At 38.0% G+C, this 14,828-nt stretch overlaps 1 protein-coding gene across 5 annotated transcripts in view; it reads left to right on the top strand.

Moving 5' to 3' along the window:
- The window catches only part of LOC136030211 (ras-related protein Rap-2b-like), a 104,883-nt gene that overhangs the window by 26,641 nt on the left and 63,414 nt on the right, over positions 1-14,828 (top strand). Inside the window, exon 1 of one of the 5 annotated variants that reach the window (XM_065709008.1) lies at positions 1,711-1,853. The exons of 3 other annotated variants lie outside the window; for them this stretch is intronic. The gene's annotated coding sequence lies outside the window, so the exon portion shown is untranslated. Of the gene's footprint in view, positions 1-1,710; positions 1,858-14,828 lie in introns of those variants that run through there. One more of the 5 variants, XM_065709005.1, reaches the window with a different exon arrangement.

Raw genomic sequence — 14,828 nt, 5'->3', positions numbered from 1 at the left:
TTAATGTCGCTCCTTACATTCATTGAAAAAACTTTTTTTTGTTTAATGAGTTTAGAGACAAAAATTCTGAAACGAATGGCACTAGTTTCTGTAAGAAGAATTTTAACAATCCAACAAGTAATAAAGCAATGTACGAGGAATGAAATACATAAGAAATCCTTGAAAACATGAGAGTATGAAAATATATTTCAAAATACCACATTCGAGTTAGATTTTGAGCTTAGACTTGACATCCCTTGGTTGAAAATGAGACAACAACTTTTGAAATTAATTTCCAAGGAAGAGACAGTAATCTGTGGAGTTTTTGCAGTTACCTCTTAATATTCTATGTACATATGAGCGCGTATGTATTGAAATTAAAAAAATATATTAAACTATTCAATCTAGAAGCTAAAACTTTTATACAAACAATCTTAGGGTCTGGAAAAACAACACACACAATTAAAATCTTGAAAATTATGCCTACAAAGAAAATTCAAAAGACTTTAGTTGAATAGATGTTATAATATTAAGGCCTTTCATCGTCCAAGATTCATTTCACTTCGTGTGCTCCATTTTTGTGGACGGGCTCTAGTCAGTAGAACAGAAGCTCTAGTCAAAAGAGAATAACGTCACGAGTGAGGCAAGTAGAACTGTTCAGCAGATCACACACAGCAGATCAAAGGCACTGTTGACAAGTTCAGCAGATCAATACGTGCACATATGCCTATAGTTGAAAGGTACATAAACGTGAGACCAGGGGAGAAGGACAATTGGTAAAAGCAGTTACTTGTTTTTTTTGCCTAGTGATGAAGTGTCGGCAGCACACTCATTGTCAGCCATATCTACTGATGAAAATTTGCCATGGAGCTTATTTAGATTTATTCTCGACCGGCGGACGAACTCAAATACTGCGTTTGACTTGGATAAATGTTGATTTATCGGTCTTCTAAAACATGGGTCTTACTGTTCAAAAGATCAAACACCAACGGGAATACAAATGCAATGTTTTGAAGTAGGGCATAATTCTTTAAAGTAGTGGAGATATAATTATGCCCTTTTATTTTCTCGGCATGGTACGGAAATCTTTTCTGTTATGTCACGCCATACTACAAAAATATCTGCAGTCATGACACAGAAAGTGCATTTCAGCTCATTTTTGGACAGAACCCGTATTGAGCTAGTTCTGCAAGTTATGTGAGACCAAGTCTAGCTTTGTCCAAATTATCTCGTTTTCTGTAGCTTGAAGTCAGTCTGTAGCATGAATTGAATATATTTTTGAATAAATTAGGGAGTCAGGACTTAGCTCGTTGCTTTACCGGGTAATGTAACCTTATTTTTTTAATTATTGTTGTTTCTGAAGAATTTTTGTCTTTTTCCAGGGGCTAATTCACAAGGCCGTACACAAGGCAGTTATCCAATCATTAACACTTGTGGCTTATCATTGAAAAATTGATTTCGCCGTAAATATTGTTAATATAAATTCATAATGAAAATTACTTTCATTACTAAATTAGCTTAGAAGACTTTATTAGAAGACTAAGTAATTTAGGAATGTTCTTGGAAAATTCTATATCCGCAAATATATTTCTTACTTTTAATTTATAAGGTAATTGCGTTATTAACTAGATTCCCGCATGTTTGTAGCCCACCTCTAGCTAAGAAAACACCTGTATTAATTTCTATCAGGTGTCCTACTTGTTTAGAAAATTCTAAAAGTACTAGAGTGAAAAAACCACTATAATTTCGTATATGGCAACTGCCAAATTAGGAATCAGGAAGACAATGCAACTGGGAAACGAAACTCCCAAAACAGTCTTACATTGGTACTCTCCTTGGGATGTAGGAAGAAAACAAATCTGAGATATTACCAGGTTGGTGAGTTACTTATGCTCATTCTTTAGGAAAAAGCATAGCAAGAAAAGCTGAAACTCCATTTTTCAAAATAAAAGATATTAGAATAAATTCATTTTTTTTTTATTCTGTCCGTTTCAGGTAGTGTAAAACTTAGAGCAATAGCAAAATTTAGAATTTCGAAAGATCGTCGTTAGATACCTATTATAATCAGTAATAACAGTTATCGATGGCACATCAAATCTGAAAGATGTAGGTGCATATTGTTGAAATAATCTGCGCGTTTTTTCTTCATTAAAAATTAATGCAGTCTAAATTCAAGCGTGAGTGCCAATTAAAGCTAGCAAAAATCATTGATGAGAGAGATGAATCTTAAGGTAAGAAGTGCGAATAAATATGTGAAAGAAATTCCGGATGCAATGGAAAATCAAATCTTCACATAATGAAACACTATTAGATATTTCGCTATTTTATAATTTATTACTGTATATTTTATTTTAGCGTTACTAGATTTTGTAAAAAAACAGAGAAAAACGATCAGAAATTACGTTAAAAAAAGGTATATTTTTAACAAATTAAGCAAGATTCAAACACAAAATGGACAGAAATTGTATAAGCTAAGAATACGCTGTAAAGGTGCAAGGCAGTCAGACCTTCACATTTGGGTGCCAAATTTTAGAACAATATGTTTACGCATTTTGGAATTATCAGAATTAGCATATGGTTTATTCTTTGTTATCAATACACGAATATTACTTACCACTATCTAGTGTAATAAAAGTACTCTATTCATTTTTTTGGCATAACTCTGTTCTTACGAGATGCTTTGTGCCAAAAATTATCGTGAAAACTGACTATTCTGGAAAGTAAAACGATGCGTGTAAATGAAATTGAAAAGTGCCCAGGAATGTAAGGCTCCCAAATTTATGGACTTTTTAGTTGCCGGATCTTTCTTTTAGAACAGATGAAAATCTAAGATAAAACCTAGGACGAGGCGAAATAAAATCCTATAATAATTGAAGCTTAAAACGAACGTAAATTTCTATTAACAAATAGATGAAAGCTGAACAAATAATGCTACAATGATCCCTAAAACAAACAGAAATTGAAATAGACGATAAAATCAAGCTAAAAACAAGCAGAAAATGCAAAAACAGAAGTAGGTAAAACGCACTGAAATTTTATAATTAACCATATGTCTTTAGTGCATTTTTCTTTTCGTTTTAATTGTGGATTATTATGACTTTATTTCTAACCGTCTTAGATTTCACACGGCTATTAAATTAAAAAATAGCGACTGCCTTTCCATAACAACAAATACAAAGTAGAAACAATAGGGAAAATCTTTTCAAGACAGTGGAAATCAATTCCGTGAATATTTCGACCCTATGTCCAAGGGCCGTCTTCAGCACAATACGATAACAAGAGAGAAAATCTATATATATAAAAATAAGTTGTCTGTCGGTCTGTGGATCTGTGGATCAGGTGACGTCATGTTTCGGCTGACGTCATGAAATTAGTTGCCGTCATTTTTGCTTTGAAGGTGACGTCATTCAAGTTATATAAGACATATGTTCGCGTAGAAATCTATTAATGTTTAAGTTTACAATGACTGATGAAGATGCTCAAAGAGTCTATGGGCACACGTAAAAACATTAAAATTAACTACAAATATGCGTGTCCGATTGCAAAACGATGACTCTGGTCAAACATTTTCAGATCAATTGCTGGCAATGGGAAACGGAAAGCTCCCAGTAGACTCAATTTCAGGACGTATACAACTACCTGCTGATTTCTGTAATTTAGTGACGTCCAAAAATGAATTGATTGAAAAAGTATTTCCAAATATTCTAAAAAATTATAAAAATAATAAATGGCTAAGTGAAAGAGCGATTCTCGCACCCAAAAATATAGACGTCCACCAAATCAACAATATTGTTTTGACCAAGATTCAAGACCAGGCAGTCCTTTACAAGTCAGTCGACACAGTTTTGGAACCAAATGAAGCGGTTAATTATCCATCTGAATTTTTAAATTCCATAGATCTTTCAGGGTTTCCACCACACGTGCTACAACTAAAAATAGGCGTACCAATAATACTTTTAAGAAATATAAACCCACCAAAGCTTTGCAATGGCACTCGACTTGCCGTAAAAAAAAAAACAATGGAAAACCTAATAGAGGCCACAATCTTGACAGGGCCTTATGAGGGTGAGGCTGTTCTTATTCCTCGCATTCCCATGATTCCAACGGATCTGCTTTTTCAATTTAAAAGATTGCAACACAGACAATGGGACAGCGAAGACTGTTGTATATTCACAAGTTTTACGTAGTTAATTTGTATTGTATCTATCTATCTATCTATCTATATAAAAACGAGTTGTGTGTATGCATGTTTGTTTGTTTGTAAAAAGAGCGTTTGCATATGACGTCATTATTAGTACATACGGCTTTGTATATGGACAGACAATGGGAAAGCCAAGAATGTTGTATATTCGCAATTTTTACGTAGTTTGAAACACATATATAAATCTATCTATATTCACAGGTGGGACACAGGGACACAACTACAATGGCGCGTAACGACTTACGCGCGCGGGGTGGCTTGGGGGGGCGCGAAGCGCCCCACCAGCTAGGTGTTGGGGTGGCGCGAAGCGCCACCCCAACAGCTAGTATGTATATATAAATAAACTTACATTAGATTGTGAAAAATTAAAAAAAAAAATTAGAAAACATTATTTAGTTTTAGTTCTCACAATTTAATGTAAGTTTATTATATATACATATTTTCTCTCTTGTTCTCGTATTGTTCTGAAGACGGCCCTTGGACATAGGGCCGAAATATTCACGGAATTGATTTCCACTGTCTTGAACAGATTTTCTCTATTGTTTCCACTTTGTATTTGTTTGGCTATTAAATTTTCTTTGAAAATCTCCTCTTTAGGAACTATTTCTTTAATTAATCAATTGAAACTATCAGAAATCAATCAAGAAAATGCTTTCTAAAATAAGTTTACAAAGAAATGTAAGGAGCTAAATTAAAATCTAGACCGAGCAATAATGAAATTATATAACATTACAAACTTGAAACGAACAGAAATTACTAGGATTTAATAGGCAAAGCAGCAATGAATAGAAAATAAAATGAATAATTACTCTTTACAATTACACAGAAGGAAGTCTTCCTTTGTCAAGAATATTAACCAATTTCCTAATTTCTAGAGTAAATACAGGAAAGCCTTCTTCGGGAGAGTCATTATACATATATGAAAACAGCATATAATCAAGCAATTTTGAATCAACGAATATCTCGATCTGAACAAAAATTAGACAATAACAAATTACTTGAACAAAAATTGGCACAGGCATCTTTTTCTTTTTTTTTCTCTCTATTTCTCCTCAGATAGCTAGGCACTTGAACGTCCCATATAGCTGTTTAATGGCTCATTTCAAAGGAAATTGATGCGGTTAAAAACCTTTTGTAAATAAAAATAATTATTTTAAAAGTTTAATCAATTTTGTACGAAAAACTGCATTTTTGTTTACAAGATTGATCAATGACTTCATAATCGTAGGTTTACAATTACAATTTCAATTAAGAGAAGTCCATAGGCTTTTTCCTGTTTGTAATTTCACATTATATCTATATATATATATATATAAATAAGTTGTCTGTGTGTCTGTCGAGTGACGTCATGTTTGTGTGTCGACTGACGTCATGTTTGTCGACTGACAAAATTACAGACCGGGGCAAAAATGACGACCGGGACACCGGGACATCTATCTATATGTATAAAAACTAGCTGTTGGGGTGGCGCTTCGTGCCACCCCAACACCTGATTGGTGGGGGCGCTCCCCCCCAAGCCCCTCGTGCGCGCAAGTCGTTACGCGCCATATTAGTTACGCGCCAATGTAGTTGTGTCCCTGTGTCATATATATATATATATATATATATATATATATATATATATATATATATATATATATATATATATATATATATATATATATATATATATATATATATATATATATATATATATATTTAACTACGTAAAACTTGCGAATATACAACATTCTTGGCTGTTCCATTGTCTGTGCATTTATTAAATAGATTGTCAGGTTTACCGACTCTTGAACATGCAACATATAGTTGTCCATGGGAAAAACAATCTGTATTCAGATCTATACCTCATTATTCTAATGATTGCCCTTGAGCTTTGTTGATGGTGATTGCTAATCGAACATTCCCTGTGTCCCTGTCGTCATTTATATATCCCCCAGTGCCCCCGGCGTCCTCGTTGTTGTTGTTTCCCTGTGTCCCGGTCGTCATTTGTGTCCCCGTGTCCCAGTTGTATTTCTCTTTGAGTGTCGCGGTCGTCATTTATATTCCCTGTGTCGCAGTGTTCCGGTCGTCATTTTTGTCCCGGTCGTCATTTATGTTCCGGTTTCCCGGTCTGTAATTTCTCTTTGAGTGTCCTGGTCGTCATTTATATTCCCTGTGTCCCGGTCGTCATTTGTGTCCCGGTGCTTTGTTGATGGTGATTGCTAATCGAACATTCCTTGCGTCCCGGTCGCTTTCTCTTTGAGTGTCCCGGTCGTCATTTACATTCCGTACTAGCTATTGGGGTGGCACTTCGCGCCACCCCAACACCTAGTTGGTGGGGGCCCCAAGCTCCCCCGCGTGCGTAAGTCGTTACGCGCCATAATTGTTACGCGCCATTGTAGTTTGTTTTTGAATTGGTCTTTTTTTTAGATTTTAGTTTTTTCCTTTTTTTATTTTTTTTTATAGTTATACCTATTTTTTATAGTCATTTGTGTCCCGGTGTCCCAGTCTGTAATTTCTCTTTGAGTGTCGCGGTCGTCATTTATATTTCCTGTGTCTCAGTGTCCAGGTCGTTATTTTTGTCCCGGTCGTCATTTGGGTTCTGGTGTCCCGGTCCACCCCAACACCTAGTTGGTGGGGGCGCTTCGCGCCCCCCAAGCCCCCGCCCCCACGCAAGTAAGTCGTTACGTGCCATTGTAGTTCATTTTTGAATTGGTCTTTTTTTCTAGTTTTTATTTTTTACCTTTTTTTAGTTTTTTTTTAGTTACACCTCATGATTCTAATGATTGCCCTTAAGCTTTGTAGATGGTGATTGCTAATCGAACATTCCCTATGTCCCCGTCGTCATTTATATATCTCCTTGTGCCCCCCGGCGTCCCCGTTGTAGTTGTTTCCCTGTGTCCCGGTCGTCATTTGTGTCCCGGTGTCCCTGTCTGTAATTTCCCTTTCAGTGTCTCGGTCGTCATTTATATTCCCTGTGTCCCGGTCGTCATTTGTGTCCTGGTGCTTTGTTGATGGTGATTGCTAATCGAACATTACTTGTGTCCCTGTCGCTTTCTCTTTGAGTATCCCGGTCGTCATTTATATTCCCTATGTCCCGGTGTCCCGGTCGTCATTTGTGTCCCGATATCCCGGTTTGTAATTTCGTCAGTCGACAAACATGACGTCAGTCGACACAAAAATGACGTCACTCGACACACACACAGACAACTTATTTTTATATAGATAGATAGATATCCCGGTGTCCCGGTCGTCATTTGTGCCCCGATGTCCCGGTCTGTAATTTCGTCAGTCGACAAACATGAAATCAGTCGACACACAAAAATGATGTCATTCGACACACACACACACAGACAACTTATTTTTTTTATATATAAGTTGTTTGTGTGTTGAGTGACATCATGTCATCAGGTCGTCATGTCGTCATTATGACGATGACGTCATAATGCGGGGGGAAAGCCCCCCGCACGCGTAAGTCATTACGCGCCATATTAGTTACGCGCCATTGTAGTTGTGTCCCTGTCTCCCACCTGTGAATAGAGATAGATATAAATATATATTTTTAACTACATAAAACATGCGAATATACAGCATTCTTCGTTGTCCCATTGTCTGTGCATATAAATAGATTGTCAGGTTTACTGACTCTTGAACATGCAACATATAATTGTCCATGGGAAAAACAATCCGTATTCAGATCTATACCTCATTATTCTAATGATGTGTCCCTGTGTCCCTGTCGTCATTTATATTCCCTGTATCCCGTTCGTCATTTGTGTCCCGGTGTCCCAGTTTGTAATTTCTCTTTGAGTGTCCCGGTCGTCATTTATATGTCATTTATATATCCCGCCTGTGCCCCCGGCGTCCCCGTTGTAGTTGTGTCCCTGTGTCCCGGTCGTCATTTATATTCCCTCTGTCTCGGTCGTCATTTGTGTCCCGGTCTGTAATTTCTCTTTGAGTGTTTTTTTCTGTTTAGTTTTTTTTAGTTTTTTACCTTTTTTATTTTTTCAGTTTTCTTTTTCTTCTTTATTTTTCAGCGTCACTATGAAGTACATATCGCCGAACCTTTGTTTTTTTTAACTTAAATCTGGTAGGCATTGATGACTTTATCCGAGTCAAAATCCCAAACCCAATCATCATCGCTATCATTTTCAGTTTTGATATGTTTTGACTCTCGCTGTCCAGGTGGATTTTCATCTAACTGCGCGGTTTTGCGTTCTTTAGCCGCAACCCTGTTTTCTTGCTGTTCTTGTGATTCCTCGGCAAGCTTTCTTTTCTTACTTTCTCTATCAGTCGCAAGCCTGTTTTCTTGCTGTTCTTGTGATTCCTCGGCACGCTATGCGAATATAAAACATTCTTCGCTGTCCCATTGTCTGTGCATATAAATAGATTGTCAGGTTTACTGACTCTTGAACATGCAACATATAATTGTCCATGGGAAAAACAATCCGTATTCACATCTATACCTCATTATTCTAATGATGTGTCCCTATGTCCTGGTCGTCATTTATATTCCCTGTATCCCGGTCGTCATTTGTGTCCCGGTGTCCCAGTTTGTAATTTCTCTTAGAGTGTCCCGGTCGTCATTTATATTCCCTGTGTCCCGATGTCCCGGTCGTCATTTGTGTCCCGGTATCCCGGTCTGTAATTTCTATTCGAACAAACTCTGTGTCCCGGTCGTCATTTATATATCCCGCCTGTGCCCCCAGCGAACCCCGTTGTAGTTGTGTCCGTGTGTCCCGGTCGTCATTTATATTCCCTGTGTCCCGGTCGTGATTTGTGTCCGGGTGTTCCAGTCTGTAATTTCTCTTTGAGGTTCCCGGTCGTCATTTATATTCCCTCTGTCTCGGTCGTCATTTGTGTCCCGGTCTGTAATTTCTCTTTGAGTGTTTTCTCTTTTAGTTTTTTTTTAATTTTTTACCATTTTTCTTTTTTCAGTTTTCTTTTTCTTCTTTATTTTTCAGTGTCACTATTAAGTACATATCGCCGAACCTTTGTTCTTTTAACTTAAATCTGGTAGGCATTGATGACCTTATCCAAGTCGAAATCCCAGACCCAATCATCATCGCTATCATTTTCAGTTTTGATATGTTTTGACTCTCGCTGTCCAGGTGGATTTTCATCTAACTGCACGGTTTTGCGTTCTTTAGCCGAAAGCCTGTTTTCTTGCTGTTCTTGTGATTCCTCAGCACGCTTTCTTTCTTACTTTCTCTATTAGCAGCAAGTTTTTTGGCTTATACTCTTTGAGCAGCTTCCTCGGCTGCTGCCATTGTAGGTTCTTCAGTCATTTTACAATTAAACATTTTTCCGTGAACGAATGTCTTAAATACCTTTAATGACGTCATCGTCATAACAAACAAGACGACAACTAACTTCATGACGTCAGTCGACACACAAACATGACGTCACTCGACACAAACCCACACACACACACACTCACACAGACAACTTATTTTCAATCTATATATATAAAAATAAGTTGTCTGTCTCTGTGTCTGTCTGTCAGGTGACGTCATGTTTCTGTGTCGACTGACGTCATGAAGTTAGTTGTCGTCATTTTTGCTATGACGGTGACGTCATTAAAGATATTTAAGACATATATGTTCACGTAGAAATCTATTAATGTTTAGCTTTAAAATGACTGATGAACTTACAATTGCAAAAGCCGATGAAGATGCTCAAAGAGTCTATGCCAAAAAACTTGCTGCTAATAGAGAAAGTCAGAAAAGAAAGCGTGCCGAGGAATCAAAAGAACAGCAAGGAAACAGGCTTGAGGCTGATAGAGAAAGAAAGAACAGAAAGCGTCCCGAGGAATCAAAAGAACAGCAAGGAAACAGGCTTGAGGCTGATAGAGAAAGAAAGAACAGAAAGCGTGCCGAGGAACTACCAGAGCAACGCGAAAGCAGACTTGCTGGTAAAAGAGAAAGTGAAAAAAGAAGGTGTTCCGAGGAATCACAAGAACAGCAAGAAATCAGGCTTGCTGCTGATAGAGAAAGTAAGAAAAGAAAGCGTGCCGAGGAATCACAAGAACAGCAAGAAATCAGGCTTGCTGCTGATAGAGAAAGTAAGAAAAGAATGCGTGCCGAGGAATCAGAGCAACCTGAAAGTTATCGCCTGGCATTCAGGTACAGCCCAGTCGATGATTATAGCTTGAGTAGATGTGTTCAAATCGGGACAATGTCTAAAATTTGTCCCTATTGCAAGGCCTTGAAATTCAATGGTAAAACAATGGGAATGTGTTGCGCCTCAGGAAAAGTTAAACTTCCTCTGTTGGCTGCACCACCAGAGCCATTGAAGACTTTCCTTACTGGAACTACGTCAGAATCTAAGCGTTTTTTGTCACAAATCAGAAAATACAACATGTTTCCAAATGACGTCGTTTGGAGCCCAAATCGAAAATCCAGATCAATTTATGTCTACTTTCAAAGTAAAAGGGCAAATTTATCATAGAGCAGGGTCCCTTCTACAATTCTCAGGCGAGAATCATAAATTTTTACAATTGTACTTCATCAGTGATAGAAATTCTGAATTGAATACACGTTGCAAAATTTCTCCCAACGTTGAAAGGACAATCGTGTCCCAATTGCAACATCGTTTCCACGAAAATAATAATTTAGTGCGTCTGTTCAAAACAGCCATCGATTTGATGCCTACTGATACGCATAAAATTGTTATTTCCGCTGACAAAACGCCTCCTGGCCAACATGTGCGTAGATACAATGCTCCAACTATCGACGAAGTGGCAATCGTTATGGTCGGTGATCAGTTTTTACCTCGAGATATTATTCTTCATAAGCGAAACGCTCAGTTGTTAAGAATTGCTGAAACTCATCGATGCTACGATCTCTATGGTCGTCCAGATTTATTTATTACATTTACATGTAATCAATCTTGGGACGAGATACTGCAGCTTTTACTTCAAGGACAATCGGCGGTTCATAGGCATGACATTACGGCCCGTGTCTTCCGGCAAAAGTTGAGATCACTGATAAACTATATAGTAAAACTTGAAGTGTTTGGGTCAGTGCGATGCTGGATGTACTCAGTGGAATGGCAAAAACGAGGTTTGCCACACGCACATATACTAATCTGGCTACATAAAAAAATTACTTCGAACGAAATTGATGATGTGATTTCCGCTGAAATACCTGATAAAAATGACAATAAGGGGTTACATGATATTATTGTAAAAAATATGATACATGGACCTTGCGGTGCACTGAACAAAAATTCACAATGCATGGCCAAAGGAAGGTGCACAAAGCAATATCCTCGACTTTTAGTATCAAACACAATTACTGGCAATGATGGTTACCCACAATATAGAAGAAGATCTACTGAAGATGGCGGTAAAACAGCAATAATAAAGAAGCGTAACGGTACCACCATCGAAGTAGATAACCAGTGGGTTGTTCCATATTCCCCATTATTATCAAAAACATTTAATGCACACATAAACGTTGAATACTGTAACTCCGTAAAGGCAATCAAATACATATGTAAATACGTCAACAAAGGCAGTGACATGGCAGTTTTTGGCTTGCAGCCCGAAATCAAAGATTTCGACGAAATCGTACAATATTAGGCTGGAAGATACATAAGCAGTAATGAAGCTGTTTGGCGAATTCTTTCATTTCCGATACATGAACGTAGTCCAGCTGTTGTTCACTCAGCGGTACATTTACAGAATGGTCAACGTGTTTATTTCAAGGAAACCAACGTGCAACAAAGAGCCCTGAATCCACCGGATACAACATTAACAGCTTTTTTTTCGCTTTCCAAAAATGATTCTTTTGCAAAAAAACTGCTGTATACTGAAGTGCCTTCGTATTACACGAGGAATACTAAAAATAAAGTATTTGAACGTCGAAAACAGGGTAAGTCAGTCGACGGCCAACCTACCATCTTCAAAGATACCACGATAGGAAGACTCTACACCGTTCACCCAAATCAACATGAATGCTTCTTTCTACGCCTGCTTTTGGTGAATGTACCCGGTCCGACATCCTTTGAGTATTTGAGAACTGTAAACGGTACTATACATGACACTTACCGTAGTGCATGCCAAGCTCAGAATTTATTGGAGAATGACCAACAATGGGATAACTGCATCAATGACGCGTGCGAACCGTCAACCCCAAGTCAAATTTGTGCATTGTTTGGCATCATTTTAACAACTTGCTCTCCATCAGCTCCTACAGAGTTATGGGAAAAATATAAGTAAAAAATGTCCGAAGATATACTCCATCGAAAACAGTTAGAGACGTCAGATATGAGTTTTGATTTTACATCAGAAATTTATAACTACACTTTAGTTATTACAGAAGATTTGTGCGTACGTATGGCAAACAAACCTCTTCAGGATTTGGGAATGCCTTCATCTAACCGTATCGCTCCTGTTTCGACATGTGTAGAATTGGATCGTGAACAAAGTTACAGTACGAGTGATCTATTGTCGTATGTACAAAATAACATTTCCAAGTTAACGTCGGAACAAAAAGACATTTATGATACGATAATGCATTGTGTCGATAACAACGTTGGACAAATTTTCTTTTCGGATGCGCCAGGAGGTACTGGTAAAACGTTTGTGATAAAACTGATTCTAGCATCAATTCGATCAAAAAATAGTATAGCGTTGGCAATTGCGTCGTCCGGAATAGCTGCAACATTGCTGCCTGGTGGAAGAACTGCTCATTCCGCTTTGAAATTGCCTCTGAATTTGCATTCGACAGAAACTCCCACGTGCAATATTTCCAAATCATCTGGGATGGGTAAAGTATTGCAGCAATGCAAACTTATTATTTGGGATGAGTGCACAATGGCACACAAAAAATCGCTCGAGGCTCTGGATCAATGCTTGAAAGATTTAAGAGGGAATTCGGAACCCTTTAGCAGCGCATTAATATTGCTTGCGGGAGATTTCAGGCAAACATTACCTATAATACCTAGATCAACTCCTGCAGACGAAATGAATGCTTGCCTGAAAAATTCTAATTTATGGGCACACGTAAAAATATTAAAATTAACTACAAATATGCGTGTCCGATTGCAAAACGATGACTCTGGTCAAACATTTTCAGATCAATTGCTGGCAATTAGAAACGGAAAGCTCCCAGTAGACTCAATTTCAGGACGTATACAACTACCTGCTGATTTCTGTAATTTAGTGACGTCCAAAAATGAATTGATTGAAAAATTATTTCCGAATATTCTAAAAAATTATAAGAATAATAAATGGCTAAGTGAAAGAGCGATTCTCGCACCCAAAAATATAGACGTCCACGAAATCAACAATATTGTTTTGACCAAGATTCGAGACCAGGCAGTCCTTTACAAGTCAGTCGACACAGTTTTGGAACCAAATGAAGCGGTTAATTATCCATCTGAATTTTTCAATTCCATAGATCTTTCAGGGTTTCCACCACACGTGCTACAACTAAAAATAGGCGTACCAATAATACTTTTAAGAAATATCAACCCACCAAAGCTTTGCAATGGCACGCGACTTGCCGTAAAAAAACAATGGAAAACCTAATAGAGGCCACAATCTTGACAGGGCCTTTTGAGGGTGAGGCTGTTCTTATTCCTCACATTCCCATGATTCCAACGGATCTGCCTTTTCAATTTAAAAGATTGCAATTCCCAATTCGATTACCATTTGCAATCACCATTAACAAAGCTCAAGGTCAATCATTAGAAAAATGTGGTATAGATCTTAATACTGATTGTTTTTCCCATGGACAATTGTACGTTGCATGTTCGAGGGTCGGTAAACCTGAAAATCTATTTATATGCAGCGACAATTGGACAGCGAAGAATGTTGTATATTCGCAAGTTTTACGCAGTTAATTTGTATTGTATCCATCTATCTATCTATCTATATAAAAACGAGTTGTGTGTATGCATGTTTGTTTGTTTGTAAAAAGAGCGTTTGCATATGACGTCATTATTAGTACATACGGCTTTGTATATGCACAGACAATGGAAAAGCCAAGAATGTTGTATATTCGCAATTTTTACGTAGTTTGAAACACATATATAAATCTATCTATATTCACAGGTGGGACACAGGGACACAACTACAATGGCGCGTAACTAATATGGCGCGTAACGACTTACGCGCGCGGAGGGGCTTGGGGGGGCGCGAAACGCCCCACCAACTAGGTGTTGGGGTGGCACGAAGCGCCACCCCAACAGCTAGTATATAGATAAGTTGTCTGTGTGTCTGTGTGTTGAGTGACGTCATGTCATCAGGTCGTCATGTCGTCATTATGTTTATGTTTAAAAATTGCTGCTGATAGAGAAAGTAAGAAAAGAAAGCTTGCCGAGGAATCACAAGAGCAACGCGAAACAAGACTTGCTGCTAAAAGAAAAAGTGAAAAAAAGGCGTGCCGAGGAATCACAAGAACAGCAAGAAAACAGGCTTGCGGCTGATAGAGAAAGTACAATCACCATCAACAAAGCACCGGGACACAAATGACGACCGGGACACAGGGAATATAAATGACGACTGGGACACAGAGAATATAAATGACGACCGCCACACTCAAAGAGAAATTACAGATTGAGACACCGGGACACAAATGACGACCGGGACACAGGGAAACAACAACAACGGGGACGCTGGGGGGAACATGGGGATACATAAATGACGACAGGGACAAAG

Source organism: Artemia franciscana, chromosome 8 (genome assembly GCF_032884065.1).
Source record: "Artemia franciscana chromosome 8, ASM3288406v1, whole genome shotgun sequence".
NCBI lineage: Eukaryota > Metazoa > Arthropoda > Branchiopoda > Anostraca > Artemiidae > Artemia > Artemia franciscana.
Note: the sequence above shows the minus strand (reverse complement) of the source record. Positions and strands in the feature narration are given on the sequence as shown.